The 15009-nt window shown below is 41.6% G+C and overlaps 1 protein-coding gene across 1 annotated transcript in view; it reads right to left on the bottom strand.

Annotated features, from left to right (window-relative positions):
- LRMDA (leucine rich melanocyte differentiation associated) overlaps positions 1-15009 on the bottom strand; it is a 1575514-nt gene that overhangs the window by 720636 nt on the left and 839869 nt on the right. The gene's annotated exons all lie outside the window — the stretch shown is intronic.

The raw sequence follows: 15009 nt of genomic DNA on the forward strand, positions 1-15009 counted from the left end.
AGAAGCACATGCTGGGCATAATGTATTGGTGTGCAATAATCTATGGGGGCACTACACTGTATGGGGGCACAATGCACTAAACTGGCATATTTGCAATTCTCCAGAAAAAAAACCTGGCCTAGATGTTACAAAATAGTTTCTGCAGCTGTAGACTAATTAATTTAGAGTTTCTAGCAATTTCTACAATAGGGTCACTTTGGGGAGTTTTCTGCTGTCCGGGCACCTTCGGGGCTCCGCAAAAATCGCCACAATTGCTATTATAAGGCTCCAATAAGGCTCAGCCATGATGTGTGGCCAAACAGTAGTTTCTGATGACATACAGGGCATCACTGCATTCAGGAGAAATTGTGCAATAATTTGCAGCAAATAGCAAAAAAATACATTTTTATCACAAAAATGTAATATTTTCACGTCTCAATGTTCTAAAATTCTATGAGGCACCTATGGGTTCAAAATATTCATTACACCCCTAGATGAATTCCTTAGGCAGTGAAGTTTCCAATATGGGGTCATTTTGTAACCTTGGTCAGATCTGTGCCTTGCCACAATTCTGTCTCTGAGCTCCTTGGGCAGTTCCTTTGAGCTCATGATTCTCATTTGGTCTGACATGCACTGTGAGCTGTGAGGTCTTATATAGACAGGTGTGCGCCTTTCCAAATCAAGTCCTATCAGTTTAATTAAGCACAGCTGGACTCCAATGAAGGAGTAGAACCATCTCAAGGAGGATCACAAGGAAATGGACAGCGTGTGACTTAAATATGAGTGTCTGAGCAAAGGGTCTAAATACTTATGACCATGTGATAATTCAGTTTTTCTTTAATAAATTTGCAAAAATATCTAAATTTCTGTTGTTTTTTTTTCAATCAAGATGGGGTACAGAGTGTACATTAATGAGAAAAAAAAATACTTTTTAGAATTTACCAAATGGCTGCAATGAAAAAAACAGTGAAAAATGTAAAGGGAATACTGAATACTGTCCGTACCCACTGTATCTCTATTCACAGATCAAAATCAAAGCTAGAATTCTTCAAAATGTAACTAATAATTGAGTACATACAAAAAAAAAAAATGAATTAGTTGACAGTATGTCTTATATCTCATTGAAGCCATCATGGAAAATGAATGCATTTATATCTATGCGAGAAGTCCCGGCCCATTGATTGTTCTCCTCACCATTCTCTTCTCCATTTTAAGGTAAACGAAGTGGACCTAAGTTATTTTTGAGATCTTCTAGTATATACTGTTATAGCAGAAGATGAGGCCCCTTAAGTTCAAAGGCCCCATCTATGCTATATAAGTCTGAAAGTTACTTTAGGTCAAAAAAACACCAGCTGTGAATGTTCCTTCTTGAATCAATAATGCGTCCTTGCCAGTCATCAGAATGTATCTGATTTAATGTGTCTAATTCAATGTGTCCGATTGAATGTTTCAACACAAGCACGAGAATAGAAGTTAGTCTTTGTGTGCTAAAATTGTATAATCAAACCATATATGGCAAATCCGTTTCCTGCCTTCAGAGTGAATATAAAACCCATGCTTTGTAATAAAGTTTAGAGCTTGTTTGACACACATCCTGTCCTGTGTCTCACTCTCTCTCCGATATCGTAATCCAAAGGATAGAAGACTCAGAATGCAGTGACCACAGCTGGCACCTCGAACAGGGACCTTGAGTTAATCTACCCAAGGGTGCTCGACCGGTCCAAGACGTGGGACGAGTGAAGCTCTCTGTTGGTGATATATACAGCGCTGAGGTAAGAATAACTATTATATTCTACCTAATTATATCACTGCATAGAAGAGACTCCCTCACCCCCGAGCGGTCGGCTCGGGGGTGAGGGAGTAATTCACAGATTGTTGTCTGGCTCAGGTCCCTTTGAACCAGTAGAATCCCTCAGATAAATTGACAGTCCTGCCTTCTATCCTTTGGAGAATTTAAGAATGAAAGTATGGATCCGATGATTGTGGTGTGGGTGTGTCTCGGGATTGGTGTTTTTTGGTCTGTTTTTCTGGTTGGCCTATAAGTCCTAGAGAGGCTAGTAGTGGAATGATTCCGAAACCTTTGTGGCCCATTGTCTAAGTGACCATTGTCTAAGTGACTGAGGAGTCTACTCTAAGTGAGGAGAACCAATAAAAATGGGGAACCAAAATGCCAAGGAAGGCATTAAAGCCAAAGACTTAGTGGTACGCAGAGAAGGGAAACAGGCACTGATTGGAATTGACAAAATATTGTGTAAAGCGGGAATGAATGAGAATGGAGAGATGAATGGAGAGAAATGGAAATCATTCTTTAACTGCTATCATGGATGGCTGAAAGATAAGGGTCTGTTGAAGACAGTGGATGTATGGATGAATGCATGCGCTCATTTTAAAGGAAAAATTGAAGAATTAGGAGACGGACGTTACAGACTGACAAAAACCGGAGTGACAGATTTTTCTCCCTGTCCGCCCCCGACGTCACCCCCACCCCAGTATCAGAATTCTCAAGAACCCAATTGTTGGGTTTGCCCCAGATGTGGACAGCAGAACCCCTTGACAGTAGACATCTGTGTGGCATGTGGAGGACCGAGACCCCACCCAGCTAGTCTATTCCGAATGAGGACGGTAGTTGTGCCAGGAGCACCAGCAGCAGCAGCAGCAGCAGCGGGGGGGGATGCAGTGGTTCCAGGTCAGGAAGCTCGTACAATGTTAATGTATAGACCATGGAGTCCCTCAGAGCAGTTGGCATTGATCTCCCAGCTGCCAGACCCATCCCAGTCCCCTATGGGTTTTGCCAGAATGATAAGAACCATACAGGATACGTACAATGCAACTAGAGTCGATCTGCAAGGGGTAATTAAGGGGAAATTGGCAGATGAAGCTCGGTATGACAAACTGACGGACGAAACTTATAAACAATATGACAGTAGAACAGGCCCTGATGTAGCGGAGGCTAATGATGCAGCAGCCGGGGTTCTGTACGTAAAAGCGTTGGTAAAAGCATGTAAAGACAGGCAAGCAGAAAAGCAAGTTACACTAGAAGATAGAGTGCAGGGGAAGGAGGAAGATCATAAGGATTATTTCTATGCATTAAAGAAAACCTGGCCAGAAATGGGGTTCAACCCCGGAAATAAGACTAGTGAGAGGGTATTAGCAAGTGCTTTCATGAATGGACTAAAGAAAGATTGCAGAGAAGGTAAAAGCAAGCAGACCGGACTGGAGATCAGTGAAGGCAGAAGATTTAGCTAGAATAGCTCAGGGGGCACAGCATGACATAGCGCAGGCAAAGAGAGCTGCCAGAGTACACATAATAGAGACGACCCCCAGAAACAACAGAGGCAGAGGACGGACTGAAGGAGGAGGACAGAAACTGTGTTACGGATGTAAAAAGCCAGGACATTTTAGAAAGAACTGTAGGACCAACCCGTATCCAAATGCTCAGAGTACGGGTCCTCCAGCCAACCAAACAACGCCCCCATAGGATGAGGGTAGCTTGCACATGAACCCCCTCATCTCCTTACCCCCAACTCCCAGTTGTACAGTGCAGGTGAACCTACCAGGGGGACATGAAATCGATTTCCAAGTAGATACGGGGGCCGACAATTCAGTAATTCCGCAGGGTGATTGGCCATACACTGACACTGATTTTTCACATCATGTCATTGCCACCCCCTTAAATTCCCCGTCTATCCTGCTCCCTGTCACTAAGAGAATTCCCCTGCAAATTCAAGGAGCTACTGTACATAGCCAGCTCATGGTATCGCCCCGAGGCCAATGTAACCTTTTGGGAAATGATGTGTTGTCCCAATTACAAGCACATATTGAGTATCATCCCGATGGCACCGTCACCATGACCCCAGGTTTAAAACCAAGTACCCTTTGCAAAATTATGTCACTAGATATTGCCAGCATAGAAGAGACAAATGAGTTTCCCCCGATATTGGAGCAGGCTGTGCCACATGATTTTTGGGCCTCAGACAAAACAGATGTTGGTAGGTTAAGAGTTCAACCAGTAATGGTAAAATTAAAACCAGGAGCCATCTTGCCTCAACAGAGGCAGCATCCCCTTAGCTCGGCTCAGGAGAATGCCATAGCCCAGCAAGTCCAAAAATTACTACAGAGAGGAGTCCTAGTCAAAACCCAGTCCCCTTGCAACACTCCCCTGTTCCCAGTAAAGAAAAAGAGTGTGCCAGGACGACCAGCCGCATATAGAATGGTCCATGACCTCCGGCTGGTTAACAAAGCCACAGAACTTCTAACACCAGTTGTGCCCAACCCGCATACTCTTCTGTCACAGATACCTTCTAACTCTCTTTGCTTTTCAGTGGTTGATTTAGCAAATGCATTTTTCAGTGTACCATTACATCCTGACTGCCAGTACCTGTTTGCTTTCACATTCCAGGGTAGTCAATATACATGGACAGTGTTGCCACAGGGTGCCCAGAATTCACCCACAAAGTACACTGCAAGTCTGCAGGAAATACTGGAGGGATGGTCTGAACCACATATCATTGTTTTGCAATATGTCGATGACCTGCTCATTTGTGCCCCCTCCAGGAAACAATGTCATAGTGCAACTATATCGCTTATGTTGTTTCTCTATCACGCTGGCTGCAAGGCATCGAAAGATAAGCTTCAGTTTTGTAAATCTTCAGTCACCTTTTTGGGACATTGCATTACACCAGGAGCTCGTCATTTAACAAATGCACGTAAACTAGCAGTACAGGCATTCACCGTCCCCATTAATGTTGCAGCCCTCAGAACTTTTCTTGGACTTGTTTCCTATTGCAGACAGTGGATTCATGCCGTCTCTATTTTGATGCAGCCCCTCTATGACTGTCTTACTCCAACACCTTTCATACTAACACCAGAGGCAATAGACTGTTTTTATTCTCTCAAAAACCGTATTTTGGCTGCTCCAGCTTTTGGTACCCCTAATTATGAGCTCCCATTTACTCTGTACCTTCATGAACAAGCTGGACATGCAGCAGGAGTTTTAACTCAAACACACGGTGATAATCAGAGACCTGTTGCCTACTTTAGTGGCAGATTAGACGCGGTAGCCAGAGGTGCACCATCCTGTTTACGTGCTCTGCATGCTGTTGGACTATTACTCCATAAATCCGCAGACATTGTTCTTGACCACCCGCTCACCGTGCTAACACCTCATGATGTCTACACTATATTGAACCAAGTGCAACCCGCTCACCTCTCAGCAGCACGTCATCTCAGGTTACAATGTGCACTGTTAATGCCTCACAATGTTTCTTTACAGAGGTGTACTACCCTGAATCCAGCAACTTTGTTACCTCTCTCGGATCTGAAGGAGGGGTCAGGTACTGTGCTTTTTAAGATCGATCCAAGAGAGGAAGTTCCTCATGACTGTGTACAAATGATGGCACAAGAAACGGCAGGTTTACCTACTGTATTTGAACATGAATTACAAAATGCAGATTTTGAATTTTTTGTAGATGGATCCCGTCATCAGGACGATTCAGGTACTTTCCATACTGGATATGCAGTTGTCTCCCTCAATGCAGTAATCAAGGCAGAACCAATGCTCCCACACCAATCGGCTCAAGAAGCTGAACTTAGGGCCCTAACCGAGGCCTGTAAACTAGCGGAAGGTAGTATTGTTAACATTTACACAGATTCTAGGTACGCATTCGGTATATCGCATGATTTTGGTCCCATATGGAAGTCAAGAGGTTTCCTGACGGCAGCAGGACACCCCATTAAGAATGCTGATGCGGTCCAGCAGTTAATTGATGCACTACAACTACCCAAAAAAGTAGCTGTCATAAAGGTAAGAGCACATACCAGACGCACTGACCAGGTAAGCAGAGGTAACGCGATGGCAGATGCAGCTGCAAAAACAGCAGCCTGTAAGCCGCAACAAGGGTCAACAGTACGTCAGATAAGTGCCCCTAAAAACCCCTTTGTGTCGGAGGACATCTTATCCCAAATGCAGGCTCAGGCTCAAAAGGAGGAGGTTGATAAGTGGTTAAAGGAAGGTGCATGCCTGAATGAAGCAAATGGGGTATGGGGGAAAGGGACACGACGATGCCTTCCAAGGGCACTGTACCCAGCAGCTGCCCAGATGCTACATGGGCCGACACACCAATCTAAAACGGGTGTGATGAGTGTGATGCAGAAACATTGGGTGGCACCAGGATTCTCCACCTGTATTGAAAGACTGATAAAAGGGTGCATGATATGTGCTACACATAATCAGGGTAGAGTAGTTAAAACACCACTCAAACACACACCCCGGCCCCTCTATCCATTCCAGAGACTGCAAATTGATTATATTCAGCTGCCAAAGTCAGGATCATGGGAATATGTGTTGGTCTGTATTGATTTGTTCTCAGGATGGCCAGAGGCTTTCCCGATTGCCAAAGCCACGGCTGCGGCAACCGCAAAGAAACTGCTTGCGGAGGTGGTCTGCAGGTATGGGGTACCAGAGGTAATTGAGAGTGACAGCGGTACACACTTCACAGGTGAAATAATGAATGAAGTCATGTCAGCTCTAGGAATTCAACAAGCATTCCACACCCCATATCACCCACAAAGTAGTGGTAAAGTGGAAAGACTGAATGGGACATTGAAATTAAAAATTCAGAAAGCCATGGCTGAGACAGGAAAACCATGGCCGGATTGTTTATCGCTTGCTCTGTTTTCAGTAAGATACACGCCTAATAGAAAGACTGGACTCTCTCCATATGAGATATTGTTTGGCAACGTACCCAGCCTAGGGTGTTTCTATCCGCAAGCATTAGAAATGAATAACCATGTGCTAAGTTCCTACGTGAGGGCTTTACACAAAAAGATTAAGCAAGTACATGATAATGTCTTCAGTTCTCTTCCAGATCCAGATCAAGACTCTAGCAGCCATACGCTGCAACCTGGAGACTGGGTGGTTATAAAAAGACACGTGAGGAAAAGCCTAGATCCACGGTTTGACGGACCCTTTCAAGTTCTGCTGACCACAAGCACAGCCGTTAAGCTAGAGGGTAAAGAGGCCTGAATCCACGCGTCCAATTGCAAAAAGATACTAGGAGAACCAGCGGACAAAGAATGATGGCATTGTTTATACTTACCTGCATCCTTGCGACCACAGGTGCATGGACTACGTTAGGCACCATGGATGGAGATTACAATAGATTCATTAGACACCATCTTGCTCTAATCGATGGACTAAAAGAGCAAAACCAGACCATTGCTAATTGTTGGATATGTACACATGCCCCTGTGTAATCCACTAGCATACCCTTTCTCGCTGTCCCAGTCTCATGGGAAGAGATAAACTTTTGGGTGAACTGTTCAGATACTTTGGCCAATAATTCCACACAGAGATTTTCCTTTCTAAATCCTGCAAATTGGTTTAAAGGTATCGGTGGGTGGTTGGCTGGTATAGTGCAAGCTATTTTACAGGTTTTAATAATGTGTCTTGCGGTTTATTTGGTTTTTAAGCTTTTTCTAATGTGTATTCAGCGGTGTACTATAAGGAAATATAGAGAAACATATTGATAAATGAAGGAACAAAAGGATGGAATGTTATAGCAGAAGATGAGGCCCCTTAAGTTCAAAGGCCCCATCTATGCTATATAAGTCTGAAAGTTACTTTAGGTCAAAAAAACACCAGCTGTGAATGTTCCTTCTTGAATCAATAATGCGTCCTTGCCAGTCATCAGAATGTATCTGATTTAATGTGTCTAATTCAATGTGTCCGATTGAATGTTTCAACACAAGCACGAGAATAGAAGTTAGTCTTTGTGTGCTAAAATTGTATAATCAAACCATATATGGCAAATCCGTTTCCTGCCTTCAGAGTGAATATAAAACCCATGCTTTGTAATAAAGTTTAGAGCTTGTTTGACACACATCCTGTCCTGTGTCTCACTCTCTCTCCGATATCGTAATCCAAAGGATAGAAGACTCAGAATGCAGTGACCACAATACCATGCTGTAGATGTAAAGGGTTCTACTATTTTCCTTTTGTCCTCTATTGAACAGCAATTTATAATAAACTGTTTCTATTTTATAAGGTATTTGCCTGCCTGCTTCTCTTTATTACATAGGGCATCTTGTTGTTCTACCTCGATATAATGCTTCATTTGTGCTATTAGTTCCATAATGGGGGGATATTGGAATCTAGCCAATGCTTTAGGAGCTGTTTTTTCGCCAATACAAGCCACGTATGTAGTAATTTGGGGGGACTCCCTATTCATTTGTTAGGGTTGTTTATGTTAGTCCAAAAATGTAGCAGGGCTAGAAAAGGAGAAAGGATATATTCTGGTCCCCATGTAGTGTTTCATGTCAGCTACCTGGTCCCAATAGGAAACTAATGCAGGACAGGTCCAAAGGCCATGTAGGAGGTCAGATTGTGGATATTGGCATTTGGGGCACGCAGTTAGTCTATTAGAAAGTTGGTCTTTTTTTGGTAGATTCAAGGTGTATATCGCACCATGCATGATTTTGAACTGAGTTTCTCTCCAGGATTCATTTATCATATGTTTCCTGAATAACCTCCAACCCGTTCTAATCTTCTCGCCGATATCTACATCAGCAAATTTCAATAGAACTTTTTGAATACTACTCCTCCCATCAGCCCAAGAGTGTTTTAATTAATACTGGATCCTACTTGCCCATGAAATTTGTAGGCTTGTAATCTGGGAGAGGCATGTTTGATAAATGTTAGGTTTTGGGTCCCACCAAAGAAAGGTCACCTTCCCGTGGTAGATGGCAAACATGAACTGGCCAATTTATGTGCCAAGTACCTTTATTTTTGTAAGTATAATCAATTTAGCTATAATGCATTGTGTTTTCTCTTGTTTTTTAAAGGTATTTCTTTAGGGGAGTTTCCAATACACAGGCCCCTCAAAGTCCATTTAAATCTATCTACATACAAAGTTCTAAGTAATAGTAGTCCAATATGATTAACCAGATTCATCACTGATTTTGGTATAAATTACAAGTGCTTCTCACTAAATTAGAATATCATCAAAAAGTTAATTTATTTCAGTTCTTCAATACAAAAAGTGAAACTCATATTATATAGAGTCATTACAAACAGAGTGCTCAATTTCAAGTGTTTATTTCTGTTAATGTTGATGATTATGGCTTACAGCCAATGAAAACACAAAAGTCATTACCTCAGTAAATTAGAATAATTAACAAAAAACACCGGCAAAGGCTTCAGAAGCATTTAAAAAGGTTCCTTAGTTTGTTTCAGTAGGCTGCACAATCATGGGAAAGACTGCTGACTTGACAGATGTCCAGAAGGCAGTCATTGACACACTCCACAAGAAGGGTAAGCCACAAAAGGTCATTGTTAAAAAAGTTGGCTGTTCACAGAGTGCTGTATCCAAGCATATTAATGGAAAGATGAGTGGAAGGAAAAAGTGTGGTAGAAAAAGGTTTAAAAGCAACCGGGATAAACGCAGATTGAAACGATTAAGAAAAGGCCATTCAAAAATTTGGGGGAGATTCACAAGGAGTGGACTGCTACTGGAGTCATTGCTTCAAGAACCACCACACACAGATGTATCCAGGACATGGGCTACAAGTGTGGCATTCTTTGTGTCAAGCCACTTATGACTAATAGACAACGCCAGAAGAGTCTTATCTGGGCCAAGGAGAAAAAGACCTGGACTGTTGCTCAGTGGTCCAAGGTGGTGTTTTCAGATGAAAGTAAATTTTGCATTTCATTTGGAAATCAAGGTCCCAGAGTCTGGAGGAAGAGTGGAGAGGCACACAATCCAAGCTGCTTGAGGTCTAGTGTGAAGTTTCCACAATCAGTGATGATTTGGGCAGCCATGTCATCTGTTGGTGTAGGTCCACTGTGTTTTATCAAGACCAAAGTCAGCATAGCCGTCTACCAGGAAATTTTAGAGCACTTCATGCTTCCCTCTGCCGACAAGCATTTTGGAGATGGTAATTTCATTCTCCAATGGTACTCGGCATCTGTCCACACTGCCAAAAGTACCAATACCTGGTTTAAAAACAACAGTATCACTGTGCTTGATAGGCCAGCAAACTCGCCTGACCTTAACCCCATAGAGAATCTATGGGGTATTGTCAAGAGGAAGATGAGAGACACCAGACCCAACAATGCAGATGAGCTGAAGGCTGTTATCAAAGTGCCACAGGCTGATCTCCTCCATGCCACGCCGCATTGATGCAGTAATTGATGCAAAAGGAGCCCTGAACAAGTATTGAGTACATTTACTGAACATACATTTCAGTAGGCCAACATTTCGGATTTTAAAAACATTTTTCAAGCTGTTGTTATAAAGTATTCTAATTTACTGAGATAATGACTTTTGTGTTTTTATTGGCTGTAAGACATAATCATCAACATTAACAGAAATAAACACTTGAAATAGATCACTCTGTTCATAATGGCTCTATATAATATATGAGTTTCACTTTTTGTATTGTAGAACTCAAATAAATTAACTTTTTGATGATATTCTAATTTAGTGAAAAGCACTTGTATATTACCACATGTCAAACTATTTACCAGTTAGTGCAGTAGATTCTAAGAAAACCAACAAACTCCGCATTCATGATCGGCATGTTTTTGAGTTAGTGTATTTGAATAATTATTTGAAAGTTCAAAATAATAGCAGTGTGGCGTTCAATTAGTGAGGTCAATCATTCTGTGAAAAAACAGGTGTGAATCCGGTGGCTCTTATTTAAAGGTGAAGCCAGCACATGTTGTACATGCATTTCTCCTTGAAAGCCTGAGAAATATGGGTTGTTTGAGATATTGTTCAAAAGAACAGTGTACTTTGATTAAAAAGTTGATTAGAGGGTGTAAAACTTATAGAGAAGTGCAGACAATGATAGGTTGTTCAGCTAAAATGATCTCCAATGCTTTAAAATGGAAAGCAAAATTAGAGAGACATGGAAGAAAATGGTAGACTACCATTCGAATGGATCGAAGACTAGCCAGAATGGCAAAGGCTCAGCCAATGATAAGCTCCAGTCTCAAGTTACCTGTGAGTACTGTGACAGTTAGAAGATGCTTGTGTGAAGCTAAACTCTTAGCAAGAAGTCCCCATAATGTCCCACTGTTAAAAAAAGACATGTACTGAAGCAGATACAATTTGCCAAAGAACACATCAACTGGCCTAAAGAGAAATGGAGAAACATTTTATGGACTGATGAAAGTAAAATTGTTCTTTTTGGGTCCAAGGGCCGCAGACAGTTCGTCAGACAACCCCCGAACTCTGCATTCAATCCACAGTACACTCCGAAGACAGTGAAGCATGGTGGTGCAAGTATCATGATATGGGCATGTTTCTCTTTCTATGGTGCCGGACCTATTTACCGCATACCAGGGATCATGGACCAGTTTCCATGTATTAAAATACTTGAAGAGGTCATGTTGCCTTATGCTAAAGAGGATATGCCCTTGAAATGGGTGTTTAATTTTTTGCTATTTTCTGTAAATTAGTTAAAAATTATACACGTTTCTCTTCAGGTTTTGAATTAGAAAACAGTGTGCAATGTTCTCAATGTATGGAAATAAAAATTATTATAAAGATTTTGTGCTTAACTCATGTTTTTGAATACACTGCTATTATTTTGAACACTACTGTAGGTCCCTAAAGAAACAGATTTTCTAAATTTCTTGAGAAAATGAAAACTTGCTGCTAAACTTTTAACTCTTCTAACATCCTAAGAAAATAAAATGACATTTGAAAAATTATGCAAATGTAAAGCAGATATATGGTAAATATTCTGCATTAATTATTTTGCACAGCATGACTAACTGGTTTAAGCCCTTTCTGACATGCGCTATATATATATATGGCGCAGCGGGTACAGCAAAGCGCCTCGATCGCCTGGGCTCACGCTGAGCGCCGCCACGATCGAGTGCGGGAGTCAGCTCTATGTGAGAGCTGACACCCCGCAGCAATACCCACGATCCCACTGTGACAGCGACATCGCAGGGCATCTCACAAGGAGTGAGTTCCCTGTCTCCTTCCATCAGCACAAAGCGATGCGATCTAGTTGTGCTTATGGTTTCCATGGTGACACTCGGTCCTAAAATGGCTGCGGGGTCCTTCAGGGTCCTGCAGGAAGGTGGTCACTCAGCTCCTTCTCAAACAGCAGGAGCTGAGATGCCTCCTTCTTGCCTGTCAGATGCTGATCAAATGCTCTGCAGTGATCAGGGTAGGGAATGTTGATTTCCCATAGCGGGACAATGTAATAAAGTAAAAAAAAATGTTCATAAAAATTATTTTGTGATTTTTTATTTTTTTTTTTTAAATATTTTTATAAAGAACAAAAAAAATATACCGTACAGACCAAACGTTTGGACACACCTTCTCATTTAAAGGTTTTTCTGTATTTTCAGGACTATGAAAATTGTACATTCACACTGAAAGCATCAAAACTATGAATTAACACATGTGGAATTATATACTTAACAAAAAAGTGTGAAACAACTGAAAATATGTCTTATATTCTAGGTTCTTCAAAGTAGCCACCTTTTGCTTTGATGATTGCTTTGCACACTCTTGGCATTCTCTTGATGAGCTTCAAGAGGTAAGTATATAATTCCACATGTGTTCATTCATAGTTTTGATGCCTTCAGTGTGAATGTACAATTTTCATAGTCATGAAAATACAGAAAAATCTTTAAATGAGAAGGTGTTGGACTGTACTGTATATATGTATATATATATATATATATATATATATATATATACACTGCTCAAAAAAATAAAGGGAACACTCAAATAACACATCCTAGAGCTGAATGAATGAAATATTCTCATTGAATACTTCGTTCTGTGCAAAGTTGAATGTGCTGACAACAAAATCACACAAAAATCATCAATGGAAATCAAATTTATTAACCAATGGAGGCCTGGATTTGGAGTCACCCCCAAAATTAAAGTTTAAAAACGCACTACAGACTGATCCAACTTTGAATGTCCTTAAAACAGGTCAAAATGAGACTCCGTATTGTGTGTGGCCTCCACGTGCCTATATGACCTCTCTACAATGCCTGGGCATGCTCCTGATGAGGTTGCGGATAGTCTCCTGTGGGATCTCCTCCCAGACCTGGACTAAGGCATCCGCCAACTCCCGGACAGTCTGTGGTGCAACGTGACGTTGGTGGATGGAGTGAGACATGATGTCCCAGATGTGCTCAATTGGATTCAGGTCTGGGGAATGGGCGGGCCAGTCCATAGCTTCAATGGCTTCATCTTGCAGGAACTGCTGACACACTCCAGCCACATGATGTCTGGCATTGTCCTGCATTAGGAGGAACCCAGGGCCAACTGCACCAGCATATGGTCTCACAAGGGGTCTGAGGATCTAATCTCGGCACCTAATGGCAGTCAGGCTACCTCTGGTGAGCTCATGGAGGGCTGTGTGGCCCTCCAAAGAAATGCCACCCCACACCATTACTGACCCACTGCCAAACCGGTCATGCTGAAGGATGTTGCAGGCAGCAGATCGCTCTCCACGGCGTCTCCAGACTCTGTCACGTCTGTCACATGTGCTCAATGTGAACCTGCTTTCATCTGTGAAGAGCACAGGGCGCCAGTGGCGACTTTGCCAATCCTGGTGCTCTGTGGCTAATGCCAAGCGTCCTGTTCTTCACTGCCCAATGGTATAAAATGCTGTGACACACCTGTGGTGTCAATATGATCCCCTAGATGCATTCATTGAGAGGTGTAGTTTGTAAAATGGGGTAATTTATGGGGGGTTATGACTGATCTGGCACCTCAGGAGCTCTACCAATGTGACATGGCACCCTCAAAGCAGTCCAGCAAAATCTGAACACCAATATGGTGCTTCTTCCCTTCTGAGCTTTGCACTATGCCTCAAAGTAATTTTTGACCACATATGGGATATCTGCATACTCCAGAGAAATTGTACAACAAATTTTCGGGTCTATTTTCTCCTGTTACCCTTGTGAAAATGCTAAATTTGGGTCTCAAAAATATTCTTGCGTGAAAAATGTGATTTCTTTATTTTCATAGCTCAATGTTATAAACTTCTGTGAAGCACCTGGGGGTTCAATGTGCTCACTACACATTTAGATTTGTTCTCTGAGGGGTCTAGTTTCCAGAATGGTGTCACTTGTAGGGTGGTTTCCACTGTTTAGGCACATCAGCGGCTCTCAAGATGCAACATGGCGTCCGCTGATTATGCCAGCAAATTTTACATTCGAAAAGTCAAATGGCGCTCATTCTCTTCCGAGCCCTGCCATGCGCCCAAACAGTAGTTTTCCCCCACGTGTTGGGTATCAGTGTGCTCAGGAGAAATTTTCCATTTTTCCATTTTCTCCTGTTACCCTTGTGAAAGTAAAAAAAATAAATTGGTCTAAATTAAAAAATTTTGTGAAAGAAAGTTAAATGTTTATTTTTTCCTTCTACATTCCATTTATTCCTGTGAAGCACCTGAAGGGTTAATAAACTTCTTGAATGTGGTTTTGAGCACCTTGAGGGGTGCAGTTTTCAGAATGGTGTCACTTTTGGGTATTTTCTGTCATGTAGACCCCTCAAAGTCACTTAAAATGGTATGTGGTCCCTAAAAAAAATGGTTTTGTAAATTTTGTTGTAAAAATGAGAAATCGCTGGTCAACTTTTAACCCTTATAGCTTCCTAACAAAAAAATTATTAGTTTCCAAAATTGTGCTGATGTAAAGTAGACATGTGGGAAATGTTATTTATTAACTATTTTGTGTGACATAACTCTCTGATTTAAAGGGCAGAAAAATTAAAAGTTTGAAAATTGCAAAATTTTCACAATTTTAGCCAAATTTCAGATTTTTCACAAATAAACATAAGTCATATCAAATAAATTTTACCACTATCATGAAGTACAATATGTCATGAAAAAAAATTCGCAGAATCAGTGGGATCCGTTGAAGCGTTCCAGATTTATTACCTCATAAAGTGACAATGGTCAGAATTAAAAAAATTGGCCTGGTCAAGAAGATGAAAACAGGCTTCGGGTGAAAGGGTTAAGGATATAAAAATTGAAAGTTTGAAAACTGCT

Source organism: Phyllobates terribilis, unplaced genomic scaffold (genome assembly GCF_046119375.1).
Source record: "Phyllobates terribilis strain yellow unplaced genomic scaffold, ASM4611937v1 Scaffold_5__5_contigs__length_657084704, whole genome shotgun sequence".
Lineage (NCBI taxonomy): Eukaryota > Metazoa > Chordata > Amphibia > Anura > Dendrobatidae > Phyllobates > Phyllobates terribilis.